The sequence below is a fragment of the Neophocaena asiaeorientalis genome, unplaced genomic scaffold (assembly GCF_003031525.2).
Source record: "Neophocaena asiaeorientalis asiaeorientalis breed wild unplaced genomic scaffold, Neophocaena_asiaeorientalis_V1.1 scaffold523, whole genome shotgun sequence".
Lineage (NCBI taxonomy): Eukaryota > Metazoa > Chordata > Mammalia > Artiodactyla > Phocoenidae > Neophocaena > Neophocaena asiaeorientalis.
In genome coordinates, this window is record NW_020175436.1 from 2,361,931 (window position 1) to 2,387,035 (window position 25,105).

At 42.7% G+C, this 25,105-nt stretch overlaps 1 pseudogene; it reads left to right on the plus strand.

Moving 5' to 3' along the window:
- The first annotated feature begins 286 nt into the window (after positions 1 to 286).
- On the plus strand, positions 287 to 773 carry LOC112415012 (E3 ubiquitin-protein ligase RNF13 pseudogene; annotated as a pseudogene).
- Positions 774 to 25,105: the final 24,332 nt, after the last annotated feature.

Genomic DNA, 25,105 nt, shown 5'->3' on the forward strand with positions numbered 1-25,105 from the left:
GTCGGGGAACTAAGGTTCCCACAGGCCGAGGGGCAACTAAGCCCGCGTGCTCTAGAGCCCGCATGCCACAACTAGAGAGCCCATGTGCCACAACTAGAGAGCCCATGTGCCACAACTAGAGGGCCCACGTGCCCCAACTAAAGAGTAGCCCGAGCACCACAACTAAGACCCGACTCAGCCAAATAAGTTAATAAATAAATAAATCTTTAACTGTACAGAGAGAATACAAAGCAGCCAGAGTTCACAATACTGATGCTAATTAACTAATCAGCACAGAATCCATATAATGAGGTTTTTTAATGACATTTCATCTGTCTTTATTGGGAAAGAATGGGGTAACTCTCTGAAAGACGAGCTCACATATGAAGGAAGAGGCCACATTGTTTAGCTCTGGAATTCAGCTGACCTCTGGAATTCTACCTTCTTTATTCTATTCTTCTTTATTCTATCTCACCTTGGTACTCATTTTCAAATTCACACAATTTTTCCAGGACAGACATCCAACTAGAAGAAACATTTTATAAAGGTCGTCCTAAGAGATTCTGACCATGTAAATTCCAGAAAGGAGAGGGGTACGATGCATGTGCCATCTGCTAGGATGAATGTAAAGATGGCACCAACTCAGCATCCTTCCCAGGTTCCTCGTTTATCCCTGCAAACATGTAGCTGCAGACTCTTGGTTAAATATATCCCCAAACTACCTGTCCCATCTGTAAACAAAAAAGAGGGTTCCTTCTCAGAAAAATTCAGACTCTGACACAGAGTGGTCATGAAGTTTCCAGGCACACCCTCCTTTACATCAGAATGTGGCTTATTTGGAGACAGAGCCTTTAAAGAGGTAATTAAGGTAAAATGAGGTCACTGGAGTGGGCCCTAACCCAATGACTGGTGCCCTCATAAGAAGAGATTAGAACAGAGACACACACAGAGATGGAAGACCAGGTGAAGACACAGGGAGAGGACAGCCATCTAACAAGCTGAGGAGAGAGGCGTCAGAAGAAACCAATCCTCCCGACACCTTGATTTTGGACTCCAGCTTTCAGAACCGTGAGACAAGAAACTTCTGTTGTTGAAGCCCCTAGGCTGTCACACTTTGTTACGGCAGCCCTAGCAAATGAATCCACCAGTCATCTGGGGCTCTGTGGAAATCCTGCTCTTATCAGAACACGACAGAATCCTCAGCCTTTGAGGAAGACAGCATTAATTCCAAAAGTCCTGACACAGAGACAAAAGTGATAAACACAGGGTCATGGTCCAGCCGCAGCTGGGTGGGGGACAGGAAGACAGCGTAGCAAGTGCTTTTTGACCTTCAGAGGCTGATGAATTTATTTCCCTTCAAAATGCTGATTTAGGAATACTGTTGGATTTCTTCCCCCTTCAAGTATTTCTGTAAAATAACTTACATCAGGGCTTCCCTGGTGGCGCAGTGGTTGAGAGTCCGCCTGCCGATGCAGGGGACACGGGTTCATGCCCCGGTCTGGGAGGATCCCACATGCCGCGGAGCGGCTGGGCCCGTGAGCCATGGCCGCTGAGCCTGCGCGTCCGGAGCCTGTTGCTCCGCAACGGGAGAGGCCACAACAGTGAGAGGCCCGCGTACCGCAAAAAAAAATAAAAATAAAAAAAAATAACTTACATCAGCATTCTGTATTTTAATCAGATTATTGAAAGAAGGGTTTTGATCAGGTGTTTAACTGTAGGAATAAACTTCATTTCACTATTAAATATAAATTTTTCAAGTAGAATTTTCTTTAGAGTAGTTTTAGGTTCCCAGTAAAACTGAGTGGAACATACAGAGATTTCCCATACACCTCCACCCTCACACATGCACAGCCTCCATCACAAAAGAAACATATATTCAACAGTTGTCTTCCTCTTTTCTGTTCCCAAAGCAAGAACAGGCTGTGTTGGGGCAGATTTGGAAATAGTGGTAATTTAAAGGTTTTCAGTACTATTGTGTTATGTACAAATTTGATTCGGCAGCTGAATGAAGACACTCTGACTTTAACCTCCTAAACTTCGGTAACCTTAAGAGTTTGGTGGGTGTCCTCAAGTGAAAGATAGAAGCACCACATGGAAATCCAGAAGTTCAGCAACTGTTCTGTTGATACTTGTACTAAAGCTCATCTTAGGACCATCAGCCCAACTGTGTATAGGCAAATTGTACACCTAGAGTATCGGATTTGAAAACGAATGCATATGTATATTTAACAGAACTTGTGATGTACCTAAACCATGTATCAATAGTATCAAAAGCTAAATTATGTCATGTGCAATTGTAACTCTGCAGGACACACATATGTATTTAATGAAATGCTAAGAATATCTATATGGCTGTGTTTGAAGCTACATATCCATACAACAAATGCAGGTTTTCCACTTTAAGTAACAGCAAAAAATGTAATTTTTAATAAAATGTCAGATTCATTCTTATATCCCATGAGCTCTTTCTGTGTTAGTGATAACTGGCTTCTGCCTCAGTTTCAGCTTAATGTGAAATTTTTGCCCTTAGCCATTTGGAGATCAACCGAAATGAATATTCAGTGCATCGCAATGAAGTCCACTTTAGCCAAGCACCCATTCTCCTACAGTGTTCATTTAAAGAAGCTGGGACTGGGAGTTCCCTGGTGGTCCAGTGGGTAAGACTCCACGCTCCCAATGTAGAGGGGGCCGGGGTTCAATCCCTGGTTGGGGACCTAGATCCTGCATGCATGCCGCAACTGAGTCCACATGCCGCAACTAAGAAGTCTGCATGCCGCAACTAAGAAGATCCTGCGTGCCGCAACTAAGACCCAGCACAGCCAAAATAAATAAATACATACATACATAAATTTAAAAAAAAAAAAAAAAGATGGGACTTCCATTTCTAAGTCAGTTCAATACCACTGAGACACTGAAGGGGCCCACGTGCCCAGAGTTCTAGCTCTGCTGTCCCCACAGTGCCAACAGATAATGGGATTGATGGGAGTGGGTATTGTCTCTCCCCTGCACCAGGTTTTCTCTCTCCCCTGCACTGCTGACAAAGTACCTGCAGTGCTGCAGACACTGACTCTGGGCATTAGAGACTCAGACACGCAAACATAAACTAAACGCTCCACATTAGAGCAAGGAAAATGGATCTCACACACCAAGGGGAGAAAGACGCCAGGGATCCACTGGACTCTCCTTAGGCTGCTTTGGAAGTTCCTGATATTGGGCAATTTTGTTTCTCAGAGGACTCATGTATAGTTGGGCAATTTCCCTTACAAAATCAAGCCAAGAAAAAATAGGGTTTAGACACCTACAGAATCTTCTGTGTCTCTTCCTTGGTTAGGACAATAAAACTTGATTACGGTGAAAGAAATTGCATGAGTCACCATTTTGGCAGAAACACAGGTGATATTGTTAAGAGATATTTGTTGACTTCTGTTTGTTATTTTCCTGCCATTACTTTAACCTGTGAGCCTTTGCTTTGCAGGCCAGGAAATTCCGGACTGAGGTTGCCCCAAAGGGAAAAGAGCCATGAAGAAACAAGAGGGAAATAAAAGTTTTTGCCTTTAGGTTTAGAAAACCCCAATCAAATTCTGCTTCCACCTAGATTTGTTCTCCCCCATGAAACAACCAAAACCTGGACAAAATACATAAAAATGGTTTTCGAGATAGTGAACATCAGACAGCGAAGGACTGTGATCCCTGAGACAGGAAATAGACAAAGCAAGCCCTATGATGGCCCCACCTGAAGCCTTGAGAGTTTCCAAGACACAGTACAGGGAGGGGGATCAGGTGGAACCTGGCAGACTCCCTGAATTGGAAAGACAGATCTGAAAATCTAGAAAGCCTAAGGAGGCCAGAGTTTGCAGGACACACAGCTGCCCAGGGAGAGAAGCTGGAGCTCTGCAGGGGATCACCCTCAAGTATTCAGCAGACCACTGAGAGCGCACACACGTGAGGATACTACCCGGTCCGGGAGAGACCCACGTGAAAGGATTAGAGGCCGCCAGGAATGAGGCGTGGGATTCATGGCAAATTAGATATCAAAGCTTGATAGCAGTAATTTCAGATGCTACGATGCCTCCAGTGCAGTGCCCATATTTCTTTCTTGATCTTTTCTAATAAACAATATTCAGTTTCACTAATGGTTTGTATATTGCTTGTTTATTTACTTTCTCATTGATACGCATATATTTGTTAAATTCTTTCATCTATATACCTTGGACTTTATTTTTCTTTTTCTAGCTTCTTAAGGTGGAAGTTTAGGTCACTGATTTTAAGCTTTTCTTTATAATATAAGCACTTAACATTTTAGTTTCCTCTTGTATATCAATAGTTCTTTATTTCCATCCCTCAAATTTTAATGTGCCATGTCTACATTCTCATTCAGTTCCAAATATGTTCTAATTTTCTTTGTGACTTCTCTTTTGACCCATGGATTATTAGGTTTTATTTCTAGCTATTTTGTGATATGATGCATATATTTTTGTTATTGCATTCTAATTTAATTCTTTTTGTATCAGAGAACACACTTGTATATTTCAATTCCTTTGCACTGAGACTTTATGGCCCAGAATATAGTCTATCTTGGTGAGTATTCCCTGTACATTTGAAAAGCAGTACCCTTTTTTTTGGCGGTTTGCGGGCCTCTCACTGTTGTGGCCTCTCCCGTTGTGGAGCACAGGCTCCGGACACGCAGGCTCAGTGGCCATGGCTCACGGGCCCAGCCGCTCCGCGGCATGTGGGATCTTCCCGGACCGGGGCACGAACCCGTGTCCCCTGCATCGGCAGGCAGACTCTCAACCACTGCGCCACCAGGGAAGCCCCATTTTTAATCAAAATTTTATACAGGGCTGTACCCCCAAAGGAAAAACACATGGCCTGGGAACCAAGAGGTGGCATCACTTACCATCACACTCAGTTACCCACATGGGGAATTTGTGATTCTGTCCTTCCAGCTCTGGGCTCTGCAACTCATGGTTCCCAAAGGGAGGACACCTCTTCCAGTGGACACAGCAGGACTCCCACTGAAGTTGAGGTGATGACTGCCACCTGTGCGCTTCAGCTCCTGGAGCCAAGGGACCACCAGGAAAGAAGGGGATGTATATCCTGGCAGGGCTAATTAACACTGATCAACAAAATGGGGGTGGGAGGAACCACTTGAGCACCTCCTTTGTCCAGTTTGGACACAAAATGAACAAAGGCAGGAATTCCAGCCTATGATGGCCTTAGTGACCACTGGCTCAGACCCCCTCAGAGGTGAGAGTCTGTATTATGCCACGAGGACCAGCAAACGTGCTAGCCAAGGTTGCAGGGAATCTAGCCAGTAGAGGAAGGGGATAATGAATGTCACTGTGGCCCAGAGGCCAGCTCAGAGGTGAATGTTGTAGTTCATCCCATAAACCTTCCCCTTGTAAATTTCTCCCAGGAGGAAATTAACACCCTGGAGTAGCTGCTCCTGAAACACAGATGGAGAAGATCCAAGCAGTGTGATGGACTGTAGTGGATACTGTAATGTATCACCAGATCTGTAGCTACAGGTGGGTGGGTGGGGGGTGTAACTGGCAGACAGCCTTCAGCTGTCAGCCCCTTAAGAGTCTGCCTCAGGGGACTTCCCTGGTGGTGCAGTGGTTAGGAATCCGCCTGCCAATGCAGGGGATATGGGTTTGAGCCCTGGTCCGGGAAGATCCCACATGCCGCAGAGCAACTAAGCCTGCGAGCCACAACTACTGCGTCCGTGTGCAACATCTACTGAAGCCCACGTGCCTAGAGTCCATGCTCCGCAACAAGAGAAGCTACTGCAATGAGAAATCTGTGCACTGCAACCAAGAGTAGACCCCGCTCGCCTCAACTAGAGAAAGCCCGCAGACAGCAATGAAGACCCAGCTCAGCCAAATAAATAAATAAATATCCCAAGGGCACTCCTTAGCAAACATCCTGCATCTCATAGTTTGCTCCCCAGGAACCCAATCTGCAGCACCAAGATTGCACAAGATTGTAAGTAGAGATGCTGGTTTTCAATGCAGGTTCAAAGCCTCATCCATGATCATAACAGTCTATGGCCTGCCTAAGCCTGGAATTTAGAATCAATCTTATGGAGAGGAAGGGGAGTAGGGGAAATCCTTAGCTAACTTTAAATCTAAAAGGACTGAGAAATCATTGAAGGGACTGAATTTTCTAGAAGTGGCTTGATTAAATTTTGATCAGGTAAATGAAGCCTGAGATAGAAATTATAGGGGAACAATTAAGGGGTTCCTGTTTGCACATCTGAGTCTTAGAAATCATACCCATTACAAAATATTTAGCATCAGTGAGCTTTCACTATTGGAATTAGAGAAATAATCAGAATTACAGTACTTATATAGTAACATAACCATTTCTGTATTTTCCCAGGAACTGTCTAGTACGTCAGCCCACAGAAATGCTTCTGTGCCCAAAACATCAAAGCATGGGGCTAAAGATAAAATATCTGTAAGTCATCCAATTTGAAGTCATTCTTAGTCCTCTGTGGTAGACTAAAACAAGGACTCCAAAAAGATACCCGTGTCAAATCTGGAACTTGCAAATGTGAACTTATTTGGAAAAAAGGATTTTTGCAGATGTAATTAAGTCAAGGATCTTGAGATGAGGATTATCCAGGAGGGTCCTTAATTCAATGACAAACGGATTTAAGAGAAAGGCAGGGGAAGATTCGAGACAGACAGAAGAGGGGAGAAGACACAGACACACAGTAGAGAAGATGATGGGAAGAGGGAGGCAGAGACTGGAGTGATGCACTCCCAGCCCAGGAATGAGGGGGCAGCCCCAGAAGCTGGAAGAGCACCCGAGGCAGCACTGCCCTGGTGGATTTCAGACTTCTGGCCTCCAGAACCTGAGAGAATAAATCTCTGTTGTTTTAAGCCACCAAGTTTGAAGTAGTTTGTTACAGTAGCGGCAAGACACCTACACATCCTCCTGCCTTCTACATTTGAATGCATCCTTGACTGCTGGTGAAATATACAGATTTACATTCCTCAACTGGCCAAAGAAATAGTTGGAATAGCACAGCTTCCCCCAGGTATAAGCGCTATGGATACAATCGCTGTGTAAAAATTGCCCACTGCTGAAGACACAGCAGTATTGATCTGCCCATGAAGATGAATTACAGCTCCTTTCCTGAGAGAGTGCCCAGTGGAGTGGGGATGCGTAGATTTTTACATGCTCAGTTTATTTCAGTCATATCCATGCTGAAGGTCAAACAACTTAAAAACCCGTACACAGTCAGTCTTAGATCCAAAGAATTGATCTCACTGGCATTCTGTTAACAAAATAAAAAGTCAATCATTTATTATTCCATGACACTCAAATGATTAATGCCAAGCGGGAAGTCAGACCTTGCTTTGATCCCATTTTCCACTGTAGAAAGAGTGCTGATAAACTGGTGAGGATATCTGAATAAGAAAGAGAACACTTCCAAAGAAAGCCAAGGAGAGAGATTGTTCTTTCACTTAGCATAGCAGGGGATTCATTTCATGGCGCATAATCCAACAGTTACATTGTCTAGAGAGCTATTGTTCTCGCTCCCCGGGGAACATGCACAAGGATCCAGCTTATCTGTGGAGGTTCAGGAACCTCTCAGGAGGGACTCAGGGGCCTCAAAGCTCAGCACCTTTTCTCGGGGGAGGGTGGGGTCAGGTGGAGGTAGGAGCGAATTAATGAATAAAGAATGAGTTTTTAAAGACTGTTAGTGAGAACTCCCAAGTGATGGCCAATTGTTTAGTGCAAAGGCTTAAGAGTGAATAGGCAGAAAGGAATAAATATTTTCCTTAACTCTCTGCACCATTCTGAGTGGTGGATGTTATTGTCCCCACTTTACAGATGAGAAAAATGAGGTTCTAAGAGGTTAAGAGACTTGAGGTCACAGTAAGAGATGAAGCTGGGATTAGAACCCAAACCTGTCTGGCTCCAAAAGCTCCGCTCCTTGAACTCTACTCTAATTCCCCAAGGTCAGATATACACATAAATAGAAAGGGGGTATATGGACACTCCCTTGAGATAGAAAACAGCAATATTTGTCTACCTCACAACACATGAGGTAGGGGGTCAAATAACATAATTGATTTATTCATATAAACCAATATTCATATTCATATAATCATATTCATATATTGAGTTATTTCTATGTTTAACCAGTAAGAACACGGGGCATATAAAGATGAAAAATGGATAAACAACAAGGTCTTACTGAGTAGCACAGGGAACTATAGTCAATATCCTGTGATAAACCATTATGGAAAAGAGTACAAAAAAGAATATATATATATATATATATATATATATATATATATATATATATATATATATATATATATATATATATATATATATATATATATATATATATATATATATATATATATATATATATATATATATATATATATATATATATATATATATATATATATGACTGAGTTACTTTGCTGTACAGCAGAAATTAACACAACATTGTAAATCAACTATACTTCAATAAAATTTTTTAAAAAGGGAGTTCTGTGGTGGTCCAGTGGTTAGGACTCGGTGCTTTCACTGCTGTGGCATGGGTTCAGTCCCTGGTCAGGGAACTAGGGAACTAAGATTCCCACAAGCCATGTAGCCATTAAAAAAAAAATTTTTTTTAATAAAAAAGTAAAGAAACTGGGAAAAAAGAAACAAAGATGAAAAATGCACAGTTGTCTCTACTTTCAAGAAATGTATAGTTTAGAAGGGGAAGTGTGAAATAGAGAAACAATAAAGTGAGGATGGTCTGAGCAAGCAAACACAGGTAGCTCAGAAGGAAGAGGCTACTTTTAGATGGAGGTGGCATTTTACCAAGTGGGAGGAATTTGGTCACGTGAAGAAGGAAATTTCATGCTAAAGAAAGCATACACAAAGTTAGAGAGGCAAGATGGGATATGAAAGGGCTTTGAAAATATATATGAAATGCAAAGATTTATTTGGAGAGAAGCCCAAACGGAAATAAATATTAGATTCCAGCTTCTGTAATATCCAGGAACAGACCCTATATATGGGAGAGAATTTATTGGCCTCAGCCCATCAGACCATTATGGATCTGAAGTTGAAAAAGATTCTTTAGAACCCCAACTATACAGTAACTATGCTTTAGTTAATATTTTCTATAATGCATTAGTTTGGTATATCAAAACAACTACACGAAAATAAACATAATGGTCAACTAAAAATTACAGTACAGAAAGATGCGCATTGTGAAGACTGTCAAAACATAAACTATTGTGTGATATAATATGCAGGGGAGACTTCTGCTTCTGGGAAGATGGAGTAGACACACTTTTCCTTATCCCTCCTGCTAAGCACAACTAAAACTCTGGATATTACATGTGCAAAAACATAAAAAGACTATGAAATGTGGAGAGAAGATGGCCCACTATATAGGGACTTTGGGTCCTGAGGAATCTGGTAGTGAGCTCCCTGGGTTTTCTCTTTGCCTCACCTCTCTCAGACTTGGAGCTAAGAAGCTGCCAACTCAAAAACATAAATGAGTACAGATAAAAAGCTCCCCCCGAAGCTTGCTCTCTCTAGCCAAAGGACCAGAAAAGGGTCAGCCCTAACAAGGGACTTCTCTGGTGGCACAGTGGTTAAGAATCCGCCTGCCAATGCAGGGGACACGGCTTTGATCCCTGGCCCAGGAAGATCCCACATGCCGTGGAACAACTAAGCCCGTGCACCACAACTACGGAAGCCCACGCACCTAGAGCCCTTGCTCCACAAGAGAAGCCACCGCAATGAGAAGCCCGTGCACCACAACGAAGAGTAGCCCCCGCTTGCTGCACCTAGAGAAAGCCCCACGCAGAGCAACAAAGACCCAATGCAGCCAAAAATATATAAAATTCAAAAAAACCCACAAAACCTAACAAGATAGAAAACATTTAGACAACAACTGCTCTACTCCAACCAAATATTATGGAAAACAAATTGTGGCCCCACCTCCACCCATGCCAACAAAAGCCAAGTGGGGAGCCTAGATTTCCATGCTTTTCAGGGAGTAATTAGGCACTCCAACACACCTCCCTCCAACCATAGTGGTGTCAAAGAAAAGATAGAGTGTGGACCAAGATGTTCAACCCTGCCAGGTTATATAACACTGTTCATCAAAACCACCACCACCACCACCCCTCCCCATGGTGTCAGCAGAGAATACACTGGGAGTCTGCCCTGCCACCCCTATCAGGCAGTCATGAGGCACCGTCTCACTCCCCCTGGGTGGTACCAAACATTGCCTAGTGGAAAGTCATGACTTTCATCAGCATACAACAGTAACAAGACCAGCCTCCCACGTAAAAGTGTCAGTGGAGACCATATGGGGAGCAGTGACAAGGCACTCATACCTCTCCCAGGCAAGTCAGTATCAGTGAATGCCTAGTAGGGAGATGCAACTCTTACAGCTCTCCAGTAGTAATGAAGAACTCCCCACTGTCAACAGAAGCTGAGAGGGGAGCCTAAATTTTTACTTCCATTTGGCAATAGTTAGGCAGCATCCCCCCTTCTCCTGATGGAGGAGTGTCAGAGGAAGCCAGCTAAAAGAGAAGCTGTTTGGGTTTTTAAAAATTATTATTATTATTGAACTATAGCTGATTTACAATGTTTCAGGTGTACAGCAAAGGGATTCAGTTATATATATAAAAGGTCATATGTGAAAAACCTACAGACAACATCAAAATCAATAGGGAAAAACTGAAAGATTTCCTTCTAAGATCTGGTACAAATCAAGGATGCCCACTCTCAACACTTCTTTCCAACATAGTACTGGATATCCTAGCTAGAGCAATTAGACAAGAAAAGGAAATAACAGGCATCTATGTTGCAGAGGAAGAAGTAAAATTATCTCTGTTTGCAGGTGACATGATCACATACATGGAAAAATTCTTAAGACTCAAAAATAATTGTTAAAACTAATCAACAGATTCAGTAAAGCTGCAGGATACAAATCAATACACAAAACCAGTCACAATTCTTTTCATAAACAGCAAATTATCTGAAAAGGAAATTAAGGAAACAATCCCATTTGAGATAGCAACAAAAATAATAAACTTAGGAATAAACTTAAAGAGATCAAAGATTTGTACTCTGAAAATTAGAAAACATTGATGAAGGAAATTTTAAAAGATATGGAAAATGAAATGACATCCCATGTTCATGGATTGGAAGAATTAATATTGTTAAAATGTCCATGCCACCCATAGTGATCTACAGATTCAATGCAATCCTTATCAAAAGCCCAACAGCATTCTTTAGAAATAGAAAAAAAAAATTCTAAAATTCATCTGGAACCACAAAGCACCCTGAATAACTACAGCGATCTTGAGAAAGAAGAACAAAACTGGAGGCATCACACGTCCTGATTTTTAAATATATTATAAAGCTATGTTAATTAAAACAGTATGGTACTGGTGTAAAAAAAAAGTCATATAAACTGATGGAACAGAATAGAGGGCCCAAAAATAGATCCACAGATCTACAGTCAACTTATCTTTGACAAGAGTGCCAAGAATACAGAATAGGCAAAAGACAGTCTCTTCAGTAAATGGTGCTGGGTAAACTGGATATCCACATGCAGAAGAATAAAAAGGGACCCTTATCTCACACCACATACAAAAATCAAGTCAAAATGGATTAAAGACTTAAACATAAGACCTGAAACTATAAAACTACTAGAAGAAAACCTAGGTAAATAGCTTGTTGGCATTGGTCTGGGCAGTGATTTCTTTGGATATGACACCAAAAGCACAGGCAACAAAAGCACAAATAGACAAATGGGATTGCATCAAACTAAAAAGCTTCTACACAGGAAAGGAAACAATCAACAGAATGAAATGATAACCTATGAAATGGGAGAAAATGTTTACAAACCATATATCCAATAATGAGTTAATATCTAGAATAAATGAGGAACTCATACAACTCAATAGCAAAAACCCAAACAACTCAATTAAAAAACAGGCAAAGATGGAGCGGCTGCCTGCGTGAGCCATGGCTGCTGAGCCTGCGCGTCCGGAGCCTGTGCTCCACAACGGGAGAGGCCACAACAGTGAGATTTTTAAAACCCTCAAAACTCAACAGTTTGAAAAAAGCAATCCAGTTAGAAAATAGGCAAAAGACATGAGAAGATATTTCACTGAAGAAGATACACAGATGGCAAATGAAAAGATACTCATTATTAGCCATTAGCGAAATGCAAACTAAAACCACAATGAGATATCACTACACACTTAGAACGAGTAAAATAAAAGGCAGTGATAGGGCTTCCCTGGTGGCGCAGTGGTTGAGAGTACCAAATGCAGGAAAGGATACAAAGAAACTGGACCACTCATGAACTGCTGGTGGAAATGTAAAATAACACAGCTACTCAAGACAACAGTTTGACAGTTGCTTTAAAAACTACACATGCAACTACCACATGACCCAACAACTGCATTTGCAGGCATTTATCCCAGAGAAATGAAATCTTGCGTTGCCACAAAAACTTGTACACAAGGGTTTATAGCCCCAAACTTCAAACAATGCAGATGTCCTTCAACAGATGAATGGTTAAACAAACTGTGCTACATTCACACAGTGGAATGCTACTCACAATGAAAAGAAATAAACTATTGATACATACAACAACCTGCGTGAATATTCAGAGAATTATGCTAAGTGAAGAAAGCCAAATTCAAAAGGTTACATGCTGTATGATTCCATTTATATGACATTCTTGAAATGAGAAGATTATAGAATTGGAGATCAAATTATTGGGGGAGGGAGGTAGCTATAAAAGGGCAACATGAGGGATCCGTGTGGTGATGAAATGAAAATGTTCTGTACCTTAACCAGATCAATGTCAACATCCTGGTTGCTATATAGTAGCAAGTTTTATAAAGATACGACCATTGGGGGAAACTGAGTAAAAGAACATAGAATTTCTCTGTATTATTTACAACTGCATGTAAATCTACAGTTATCTCAAAATAAGACCTAAAACAAAAAATGCAGTGGAAACAGAATATAAAATGATGCCCACAATAATTGCAATTGTATAAAAATATGGGCAAAGACTGGAAAGAATAGACAAAACTGAAAATAGCTGTATTTGGAGTACAATTATAGCAAATTTTCCCCTAAAAATTTAAAAACGTTATAATTCCACTATGTCTTTAAAATTTCTGTCTAAGGTGTTTTGGACAGCATTCTGGCGAGTGGTTCAATATTTCTTACCCTCACATGCAAATATCAGGTTTTACTTTTTATTGCAAGAGTAAACAAAAACTACCCCCAACTTAATCTGTGCATGAACGAGTCCTATAAATCTCTAAGCATCGGTTTCTTTGGAATATTAATAACACCTCTCCTATATGCCTCACAGCATTGTTAAATGAGGCTCCAATTGGTAAGGTGTTTCCAATCTGTAAATTCAATGTAGCATATAGTACATAAGGTAGTCCCCATTTTAGATAAATTTCATGAAATTACACAACTTCATTCACTAGAATTGACTGAAGTTAGAAACTAATTCTATCTACACAATTATGGGCTGAATTGTGTCCCCTCAAAATTCATACATTGAAGTCCTAACTCCTCGTACCTCAGAATGTGACTGTATTTGGAGATAAGTTCTTTAAAGAGGTAATTCAGTTAAAATGAGGTCATTGAGGTGGGCCCTAATCCAATTCAACTGGTGTCATCATAAAAAGCGGAGATTAGGACACAGAGACACACAGAGGGAAGACCATTTGAAGACACAAGGAGAAGACAGCTATCTACAAGCCAAGGAGAGAGACCTCGGGAGAAACCAACCCTGCCACTGCCTTGATCTCGTACTTCTAGCCACCAGAACTGTGAGACAATAAATTTCCATTGTTTATGCCACCCAATCTATGGGCTTTGTTATAGTGGCCCTAGCAAATTAATACATCTGCCTTTTCAGATTGTTAACTAGTGCTATACAACAAAAGGTCCCACAGGATCCTAACCCAGGATACAGCCTGGATTCGGAATCAAGTCAACCGGGTCAATTCTGTGTCTGCCACTTCGTAGCTATGTGACTGGGGAAAACACTTACTGTCTCTGGACCTTAGTTTCTTCATGTATTAAAGATGGGTTCCTACCTCACAGTGTTAAATAAGGATCCAATGAGACTGGATGAAATGAGGTCAAGTTTAAGAAGTACCTGAAACCTGCAGGGCACTAAGTACATATCAGTTTCCCTTCCCTTCTCTTAAAGATTGCATATCCCCAGGTAGATTGATCCTACCTTCACTTGTAGACTGCTTGGTACTTTCACATATCTTCACATTTTCATCTAAGTTTTACTTGATTTTCAATTAAAATAGAAAGGGTAAACATGACCCCATTTTATAGAGAGGAAGAATGAAATAATTGGACAAAATACAAAGCTAAATATAGAAGAGACCAGAACCCAAGCTTCCTGTTTTTCTGTGACTATAGAAGCGTAAAACTTCCAGACGTGGAATGTGGCTGTCGCCACGTAGGACAGGAATATCTATCCTTGGAGGAAGGGGGAAGGAGAGTGATGACCATGTTTGTAAAATTCTGCCAAACTGTCTAGTGAGAGATACTAAAGTGTTTGACCTAGTGATTCCACTTTGGGGAACAGCCTCCCAGAAAACCCAAAGAAAAAACACTAATTTATGCAAAGAGGTTCATGATGGTTTCACAGAGAGAGCTAAAAGTTTGGACATTCCTCAAATGCCCCCTCTGCATGTACCACCACTCCCCCCTACCAAAATTAGGGAAATGGTAAAGGAAATTATAATAAATCAATATCTGGACTATTGTAAAGTTATAAATAATGTCAAGTAGATAAATGATTTTAACACATGGAAATGTGTTTGAGAAAAAAATCAAGTGATAAAAGCCCTACACATGACTGCACCCACAGAGGGTGCATCTGTGCAAACATTAATCACCCAGCACTGACAGAACCACAGTGAAACTGATGCAGTAGAAAGAAAACGTTTCATGCATTAGGTTCTTTAATATGTAAAGTCACTTAAGTTTTTAAAATGTAATGCCAAAAGAGTTCTCCCAATACGCACAGGGGGACGGCCACTATTTTAAAACTACCTCTTTGCCAGAGCTATAAAGAGTATAAAAAGTCCCTCGCAGTCTTTCTAGTAGTAAATTTACCTATTTTCAAATAAGTAGAAGAAGCAGGAGATGGACATCTGCATTCCTAAAGCTCTGTGTTTTCTCGTCTTGATGGTTTTGGAGTCCTGCCCTCTCTCTGTGTAGATCTTCTGGCTAAAAGCTCCAGTGAGGACTGTGCCAGGAGCCCTGAGCAAACACAGCCTTGACCTCTAAAGCCCAGAATTCTATCCCACAAAGCCCAGAATTCTAACCCACAAAGCCCAGAATTCTATCCCACAAAGCCTTCTCTTTGCCCCCCACCCAAAAATATCTGAGAAAAAGACATTTAAGTAGGATGCCTAACTATAAGAGAGTAGGAGTTTTCCCAGATATTTTTTTTTCCTTGTATGGAGGCAAGGGGACCTTGAGAATCTGAATTCTGACTCTGAATTTGACCTGGCTTGGCCCAATGCCAGTATTTCCAAGTTGGCTCTGGACCAAGTTATTTAAGCCTCAATTTCTCCGTCTGCAAATTGAGGATGCCACCATCAACCTGCTGGGATGGTGTGAGTATAAACGTGCGAAAGACTTGGTACCCAAAAGAAAAACAATCACTCGATCCTGCTCAACCCACCAATTCCTCTTGTCAGGCTCCAAAGCTACTAGTACAGTTTTCAGTACTTGGTTCCTCAGCTGTGTTTCTCTCAATAGATATTTTCACTGATGGGAGAAAGGCCCTGGGAATGGGCTACCTCGCAGAAATGTCTCTAATTCTTTAAAAGCCCCACATGAAGAAAACTATTCCCTCCAACAAGGAACACATAACAGCTCTTCTTCAGAATAAGGAAGGAAATAAATGAGCCCGCTTTCCCTCTCACACACGCCTTGCCCAGAGAAGGTGGCCATCAAGGACCCGGTGGCTGGTCTCTCTCCACCTACTCCCGCCCACCCCAGCACATGGACCAGGCGACCACGGACTTGAGTTCGACTTCCGGCCTCCGGTTCTGTTGTGGGCGGAGCCTCCGGGTGGATGGCTAGGGAGGCTGAGCCTTCAGTATCCCAATAGCCTAACTCTAAGGGGTATCCCCACCCCGCAAATTCATCCGGACTCGTTCTTGCAAACACAATCTTCATTCCATCCCTTCTCAGAACCTTCTCTGACTCCTCTCCCCCCATTTCTACAAGAAACCCTGCACAGCTCTGCCGTCTGACCTTCACACGGCTCTGAGGCCGGCCTCACCCTCCTCGTCCAACCTTGTCCGTGAGCCCCTCCACTCTGTGGGCCCCGTTTCCCAGCCCTCCCTCTCCGGACATACTCACCTCCACCTCAAGCCTCGGCTCTATGCTTTTCTTCCCTTCTCCTTCTCTCCATGCAAAACCAGTGTGTCTATTCAAGGCCAACTTTATTAGTCTCTGAAGGCTTCCCAGACTACTGCAGACCCCCTTTCCCGGCTCCCAATACCTCAACCCCTCCCTTCACCCCCATTTCACTGAATGATGATTCCCTTCGCTCAGGGATCACCCTTCACTGCCTCACCACCCGTGGGACTCAGAATCTTCACAAACACAGCTTCCACTGTGTTTCAAAATAAATTAGTAAACAAGGACCCGAGGGCTTTTTCCTCAAAGGAGAATTAAAGGATTTGTTTGAAGACTCTTTTTCATTTAAAAATGTACAGGGATCTAGCTTGGGGCCTCCTTCTGAAAGCAAGAAAAATACAAATTTCTTTTTAAAAGGCAAACATTCCATTTTTATGGATTAAATCTGATCCTCGGGATAGAGGCTTAGTAAAAGGTATTTGTAGTACTTTCTCTTAACACCAGAGATAACTGGTTAAGATAACACAGGGATCAGGCTGGGGCATGGCTAAGCCTCAGGAAGAGTGAGGAGAGGAGGTCAAAGGCCAGAGGGGAAAGAGGACTACACACTGGCTAAAGTGAGTTCCGGAAAACAATTTTGTCAAGATCGTCATAGGGCAGATTATATATTCCTCATGGAAACTACATTATAACTGGAAGTTAACTGAGCACCATTAACATACCATGAAAGCAAAGACGTATTCAATACTATAAAATAGTTCTCTAATTATTTACAAGAAATATGTATGCAAGAATTGGCATAAATATATCATATATATGATATATGCTGATTAAAAGAGGGATTCATGGTACACCCATAAACACATGCATGCACAATTCTACTGTATCACAAATTTTTATCTACAACTAACATATTAGTCATAATAACTATAAACATTGGATGAATACTAACTTCCCTTCTTGGTATTTGGACCAATTTTGAGAGAATGGTTTGGATGTTCCAGTTATCCTAAAGAGATAACTGGGAAAGTTTGAACAGATGTAGCAAATAGAAGTATTGAAACGATCTGGTTAATCTCAGAGTGACCTCAGAGTTTGTAGGTGGTAAGCAGAGAAGGTGCGGGTGGCAGGAAAAGTGTGAAAGCCGAAGAGGGTGCCCCAAATTATTCTGGAAGGAGAGAAGAATGCAAGGAGTCATCCAACCTTTAATGAAATGTTTGCTGGAAGGAGGGGGAGAGGAGGACCAATATGGATACTGAGGTGACAGCAGCCCACATTCTCTTTGTGGTGGTGAACTCTATGTGTCAATTTGGCTGTGCTCTGGTGCCCAGCTGTTTGGTCATACACTAGTCTAAATGTTTCTGTGAAGGTACTTCTTAGATGTGATTCCATTTAAATCAGTAGACTGTGAGTGAAGCAGATGACCTTCCAGAATGTGGGTGGGCCTCATCCAATCAGTTGAAGACCTTAAGAGTAAAGACTGAGGTTTCCCAGAGAAGAAGGAATTCTCTTCAAGATTGCCAGATAGAAATGCTACCTGAGTTTCCAGTCTGTCACCCTGTGGGATCCAGATTCAAGATGACGGCATCCACTTTTACCCAGCTTAGCAACCTGCCCTATAGATTTCAGATTTGCTAGTGTCCACAATCACATGAGCCAATTCCTTACAATAGATCTAGATAGACAGATAGGTAGGTAGATAGATAGACAGACAGACAGATATGTATATCCCGCCATTTCTGTTTCCCTGGAGAACCCTGACTAATATACTAATATACTTTCTGTTTCCGTGGAGAACCCTAATATATACTTTTCCAGCACCAGTGGGCCCCAGATGGGAGCAAGTTATACAAAGAGGGGCCTGGACAGAAGAGAAGCTCCAAAAAATGAGGAAAACTATGGCTGAGGACTCCAATTCACTCCATCCATAGATCCCTCTTCCAAAGACAAGAAGAGCCTTCTGAGGCTATTGGACAGCCCTGGACACCACACTTTTCTTTTCTTTTCTTTTCTTTTTTTTTTTTGGCCATGTGGCATGCAGGATCTTAGTTTCCCAACCAAGGATCAAACCCATGGCCCCTGCAGTAGAAGCACCAAAGTCTTCACCATGAGACCACCAGGGAAGTCCCTGGGCTGGCCTTGATATTGCTTTGGGCATCAGAATGTGGTGGAAGTGGCCTTGAGTGAGTTCTAGAACTGAAGAGGCCTGCAGCTCCCACTCTCTTTTTTCACAATCAGTATGTAAAGAAGTCCACACTCTCCTGTGGGAGAGAGGCCACACAGAGGGAAGGACCCCGAAGGATGAGAGGCCATGGGCAGAGAGAGGTCACAGGAAAGAGACCCAAGAGCCCCCAGATAATAGCCCCATGAGGCTCCATCCATGCGAGGAGCTCAGACTGCATCCCTGCTGACACCGCATGGAGCAGAGACCAGCTGGAGCCACTGAACTCTGCCCACATCCCTGACCCACAGAGTCATAAGCAACAAGGTAGTCATTTTTGCCCACAGAGTTCTGAGGTGCTTCCCTACATGGTAATAGATAACTGACCCATGGTGACAGAACAAGGAGATGAAAATACAGCTCAATTAACAGTTTTCAGGACCCAGTCATAGAGAGTAAACAGGAAGTCAGACTATAACTGGGCCACCTGACTCTCATCAACTCAGCCAGAAAAAGACAAATCTGACACCAAATTCTCTTTTTTTTAATTGAAGTATAGTTGATTTACAATGCCGTGTTAGTTTCAGATGTACAGCAAAGTGATTCAGTTATGCATATATATATACACATATATATTTTTTTCAGACTCTTTTCCATTATAGGTTATTACAAGATATTGAATATAGTTCCCTGTACTATACAGATAGTATAGGGGAAGTCCACCAGGGAAGTCCATCAGATGTAATTTAAACTAGGTCATCAATTCAGGTCCATTCCAAAAAAATTGACATTTGCTGAGAAAAGCTGGGGACATTTGCATACTGAGCCCAACCAAACTGGAAGCAACATGAAATAATAAATTATTAAAAATATATAAATTATTTTAGGGACTTCCCTGGTGGCTCAGTGGTTAAGAATCCACCTACCAATGCAGGGGACACGGGTTCGAGCCCTGGCCCAGGAAAATCCCACGTGCAGCGGAGCAGCTAAGCCCGTGTGCCACTGTGCACGGCCCCGGGCGTCCCCGGGAGTCCCGACCAGCAGGACAAATCCTTGTGAGTCCGAGGAGGAACCTGTAGGGGTTGAAAAGGGAAGAAGGGGCAGGAGACGCGAAAGAATGGAGGCAAGACAAAATCCTGATCAAGCCTCAAATTTTTATTGCTGCAGTAGCTGTATTTATACAGTACAGAGAAAGGGGGGCGGGATCCAGAATAAGGGAAGTACTTGGCAAATTATCATTGGTGCTGCGTGCGCGGGCTTTCGTTTTAGGCGCGGGCTTTTATCTCATTAAGCAGGAAGAGAAGCAGGATGTCGGCCATCTTCTAATGGCGAAAACTTCTTGGCTCCCAACATGCCACAACTACTGAGCCTGCGAGCCACAACTACTGAGTCTGTGTGCCACAACTACTGAAGCCGGCACGCCTAGAGCCCGTGCTCCTCAACAAGAGAAGCCACTGCAGTGAGAAGCCCACGCACCACAACGAAGAATAGCCCCTGCTCGCCGCAACTAGAGAAAGCCCGCGTGCAGCAATGAAGACCCAACGCAGCCAAAAATAAATAAATTTTTAAAAATAAATAAAAATGATTTTATAGTTTATACCCAAAAAAGTAATAGACTTTGTTTGCAAAGTGATAATAGGACTGATTTTTTTCTTCTAGTTTTTCAGTGTTTTCCTAATTTTCTTAAGTAAATGTGTACTTATTCATAATAAAAATTAACTTTTAAATGAGTAATCAGAAAACAGAAATTAAATTATCATTATGTTTAGTCCACTGGATGCTTTTTTTCAAAGTGGTATTAAGGCAGATGTATTGTTTCTTCAGCCTGAAAGAATCATTCACCAGTTTTCTGATCATCAGTTAAATATGTTGTGTGGTCCAGCTCTCTGACAAGACAGAAGCCAAGCATCTAAAGGCCGGTCAACCCATGTGCCCAGATGGCCAGCTTCCCTGTTTCCAGCTGATCCTTGGAATTTAATCTCAGTCCCAAATTTATGGGTGAAATTCTCCCATCATACCCCCCCATCCATATGAATGATCAAAATGGCTCTAGTTTCATTATTTGAAATCTTTTCAAAGTTAAACCTCAAGAAACACCTCTGTTCTTATTTGAGGAGCCTTCACCTTGATATCTTTCCTTAAGAGAGTCTAAAGTTGTCTTTAAATTAAAATAAGATCTTCACTCCTCGATCTACCATAAAAATCCTTCACCACCTGGTCCAGCCTGCCCTTTCAGCCTCATCTCTAGGTTCTCCCTGGAACCCTGTTTCTCAGTGTGGCTGGTAGAGCATCCGTATCTGAATCACCTGGGTCTGGTTAAAATGCAGATTCCTGAGCCCATGTACTGATGCAGAATTGAAAACAGGTTCCCCGGGTGATGTTCTGGTCCACAAAATCTTGAGAGTCACTGCTGCAGAGCCAGAAGACTGCTCACCATTCTTCCAGCATAGCATGTAGTTTTGTGCCCTCTGTCTAGAACGTTCTGTCTTCCTCCTTTGCCGATGCCTATTTTTCTAGACCTCGCTTAAATGTCACCTGCCCTCTCAAGCCTTCACTAGCCCTCTGAATGTGGACTGAATACTTGTATCCCCCCAGAGTTCATCTGCTGAAGTCCTAACTGCCATGTAGCTGGAACTAAGGTTACATGAGTTTCATAAGGTTGAAGTCCTAATCTGATAGGATTAGGATCCTTACAGGAAGAGACACCAGAGAACTCACCCCCTTTCTCTCTCCGCATACACACAAAGAACTGGCCTCCAAGCCAAGAGAAGGGGCCTCAGAATGAAATCTACTTTGCCTGAAGCTTGATCTTGAACTTCTCAACCTCCTGAGCTGAGAGAAAACAAATTTCTGTTGTTTAAGCTGTGGAATCTATAGTAGGTTGTCGGGCAGAATAAGTCATTCCCTTGACTGGTCCACCACACTTCTCACTTTGTACTGTCATTAGCTGGACACTTGTCTGGCCTCTGCTGGATGGGAACTTTGTGAGGACGGGGATGCCTTCGTCCCAGGGCACAGGGCCCCATCAGAGCTGAGTGCAGCAGAGGAGAGGTCAGGCTGGAGGTAACTTAGGGCCAGGCCAGGAGGGTATCGAGGGTGGTCTAAACACAATGTGTTGGCAAGACCATGAACTTTCAAGTCCAAAAAACGGTTTCAATCCTGCACTACTCCTTACTGGCTCTGTGACCCAAGGAAGTCACTCAAGCCTCCCTGAATCTCCACTTCCTCATTTGAAAAATGAGGATGGTGCCACCTACATCCCAGTTGGGGTGTCAGGTAAAATGCACTTAAATGTGAATTTCAGATAAATAACAATTTTTTAGATTAAGCATATTCTGTGTAGTGTTTGGGAAATACTTTTACTGCGAAGAAAATATTATTTCTTCCTCTGTAATGAACTATATGGGAAAAGAATCTAAAAAAGAGTGGAACTGATTCACTTTACTGTACACCTGAAACCAACACAACATTGTAAATCAACTATACTCCAATAAAAAATTTTTTTTAATATTATTTCTCTGAAATTCAAATTTAACTGGGCATCCTGGTTTTTTGTTTGTTATTGCTGTGAAATCTGTGAACCTCTCCAGTGGTATTGTGAAGATTAAAGAAAATGGTAACAAGGGCCTGTCAGCAGCATGCATACAGTAGGCGCTCTGTGGTAGTACTTACTACACACCAGGACACCATGAACATTACTTGAGCAAAAGGATGACAGAACCATCCATCTTAGAGGTTCTAAATTTAGCTCTGGCCAAAAACAATTATTTGAGATTTCTTAATGTGCCTAGAAGTATAAAGTTGAACTCATTTAAAATATATCACGTAAGTAGCTTTCAATTATAACTTCATCTTTTGCAGGTTCTGCCCCAGCAACTTTGTAATCTAGTGGTTTTTGAAGTGTCTGAAGTCTCTGCACATAATGAATGGGAATAATCATCCTCTCCCAAAATGCCTTGGCTTTGATGATACAGTGTTAGACATACGGCCTGACTCGAATGACAATCGACTAAATCATTGTTTCCGCTCAATTAACTTCCAGCCCCAGGGAACAGAGCCTGAGTTCTGAGCTCAGGTCTCCTGACAAGCCCCCTCCCCATTAACAGCCCCATATCTCAACCCCAGGCTTTACTAGAAGAATGGAATATATCTTCCTTTCATAGGTGACTCCTGCAGCAAACAAAAAAGTTAACAAATTTGCAGAGAAATCATGTAAAACTTAAAACAGGTGTATTTTTCTCTCGCATCACTAAAAACACGATGCACAGATCCACTAGCCAGCTATCCCCCGGTTATTTCTCCCCTCTTTCCTGGACACATGGCTATACAGCTGGAGACAGGATCCCCCAGTTTCCCTTGCAGCCCAGTGTGCCCATGGACTTGTTCCAGCCCGTGGGTTGTAGATGAAATTGACGCATGTGAATTTCAGGGACATGCTGAGAACCGCACCTGCTACTCTGGGCTCCTGGATGAGGTCATGGTGCAGAGGCCACCCACCTGCCCTGGACCAAATCGTGAGAGAGGAATAAACTGCTATGTTCCTGAAGCCATCAAATGTTCTTGAGTAGCTTTGTTACATCAACCTCACGTTTACTCTAACTGTGAGAAAATTAGTCCATGTAACTCGTTTTGCTCACATCAATTACGAGAGTGAAATCCGAATGCCTTGATCAAAGCCTACAGGACGGCGCATGATCTGGCGGCTCCCCCTGCCTCTGCAAACATGAAACCCCTGCTTCTTCTGCTTCTGCCTCCTTTCTGACTCCTCCTCAGTAAGTCTCACCTGCTGCTACAGGCTGAATGCTTGTGTCCTCTCCAGATTTATATGTTGAGGCTCTAATCCCCGGTGTGGCTGTGTTTGGAGGTGGGGCCTTTGGGCAGTAACTGGGCTTGGATGAGGTCATGGGGGTGGAGCCCCCAGGATGGAATTGGTGCCCCTTATAAGGGGATGAAGAGACCAGAGCCCTCTCTCTGCCAAGAAGGCCCTCTGCAAACCAGGAAGAGGGTCCTCACTAGAACCCAACCACACTGGCACCCTGATCTGAGACCCCCAGCCTCTGGAACAATGAGACGTAAATGTTTGGTGTTTAAACCATCCAGTCTATGGTTTCTGTTACAGCAGCCCGAGCAGACTAAGACACCCAGCCAACAGCTCTAAAGTAAGTGTCTCACACCCTACATCTCTACCTGCTCTATTGATCTCCTTCTCGGCATTGATGTAATTTTCTTGTTGATGTATTCTTGTACTCCCTCATTGGCTCTGTCACTATGTAGGCCCCCTGACAGCAGCAGTGTTACCTCTCTTGTCCCCATTGCGTCCCCAGCACCTGGAGCAATGCCTGACACACAGCAGTGCTCCAAAACACGTATCAAAATAATGAATTATTGATTATTTATATAGAGAGAGCTAGAGATAGAGGCCAAGGGGCTAAGAATGAGGAACGCCGGACCTGGGGATGCGAGCAGACATCTGGAGGGGACACCAAAGGGAGCCTTCCACCTAGACAGCTGAGAAACTCTCCAGGGACCTTCTCTCCACCTTGACTTAGCTTTCCAAGTGCTACCAAAACTCCAGGTCTGCTTCCGTCAGATTCCTGAGGCTAAAGGGGAGAGGGCGAATAACAAAGGAACAAAGTAGGATTAGACTAACCTGGTTCTCTGACGATTATAATTCATTGAGTTTCAGGTCCTGTTCTAAGTGCTTCTATTTAATCCTCACTATGGGGTAATCCTATCTCTGAGGTAGGTCCTGTTATATCTTTCGAAGGGTTGAGAAGACAGACAGAGAGGTTACAGGATAAGCCCAAGGCTGTACAGCCAAGATTTGACGTTTGAGGTCTGGCCTCAGAGCCTGCGCTCTAACCCCCTTTGCACACTGAGGGACAGAATACGTAATACACAGCCTGCACACTGGCCCCGTGCTGGAATGAGGGACACCAAGACTAGCTGACTGCAGCAGAAGGGCAGGACAAGAGTCCAAGAGAGGTGGCCACTAGACGCTGAGCAGCGCCAGGCTTGTTGGCAGGAAGCAGAAAACACCGTATCGAAGCTTGTGGGGATAAAAAATAAGGTCCTACTGTACAGCACAAGGAACCATATTCAATATCCTGTGATAAACCATAATGGAAAAGAGTATGAAAAAGAATGTATATATGTGTATAACTGAGTCACTTTGCTATACAGCAGAGATTAGCACAACATTGTAAATCAACAACACTTCAATTAAAAAAATGTTTAAAAGAAAACAAAAATGCCTGTAGGACCTGGCGTGAGGGCAGGGCCACTTCCAAAGGGAGGGGAAATCTGTCTACACCCTGGACAGGGTTATGTGTGTAAGGCTGCATCTATGCTATGTCTACATGATGCATCGTGTGTGTGTGTGTGTGTGGTGTGTGATCAGAATAAAGGTTAGAGCTGCCTTAGATACAACTCTAAGGGTAAAACCTAACTAGAGAAACATCGACTTGTGACTTGGCAACTGAAGCTTCTGTGCCCTGAGCCAACAGTCTCTGTCATCACTGACAGCAAGGATTT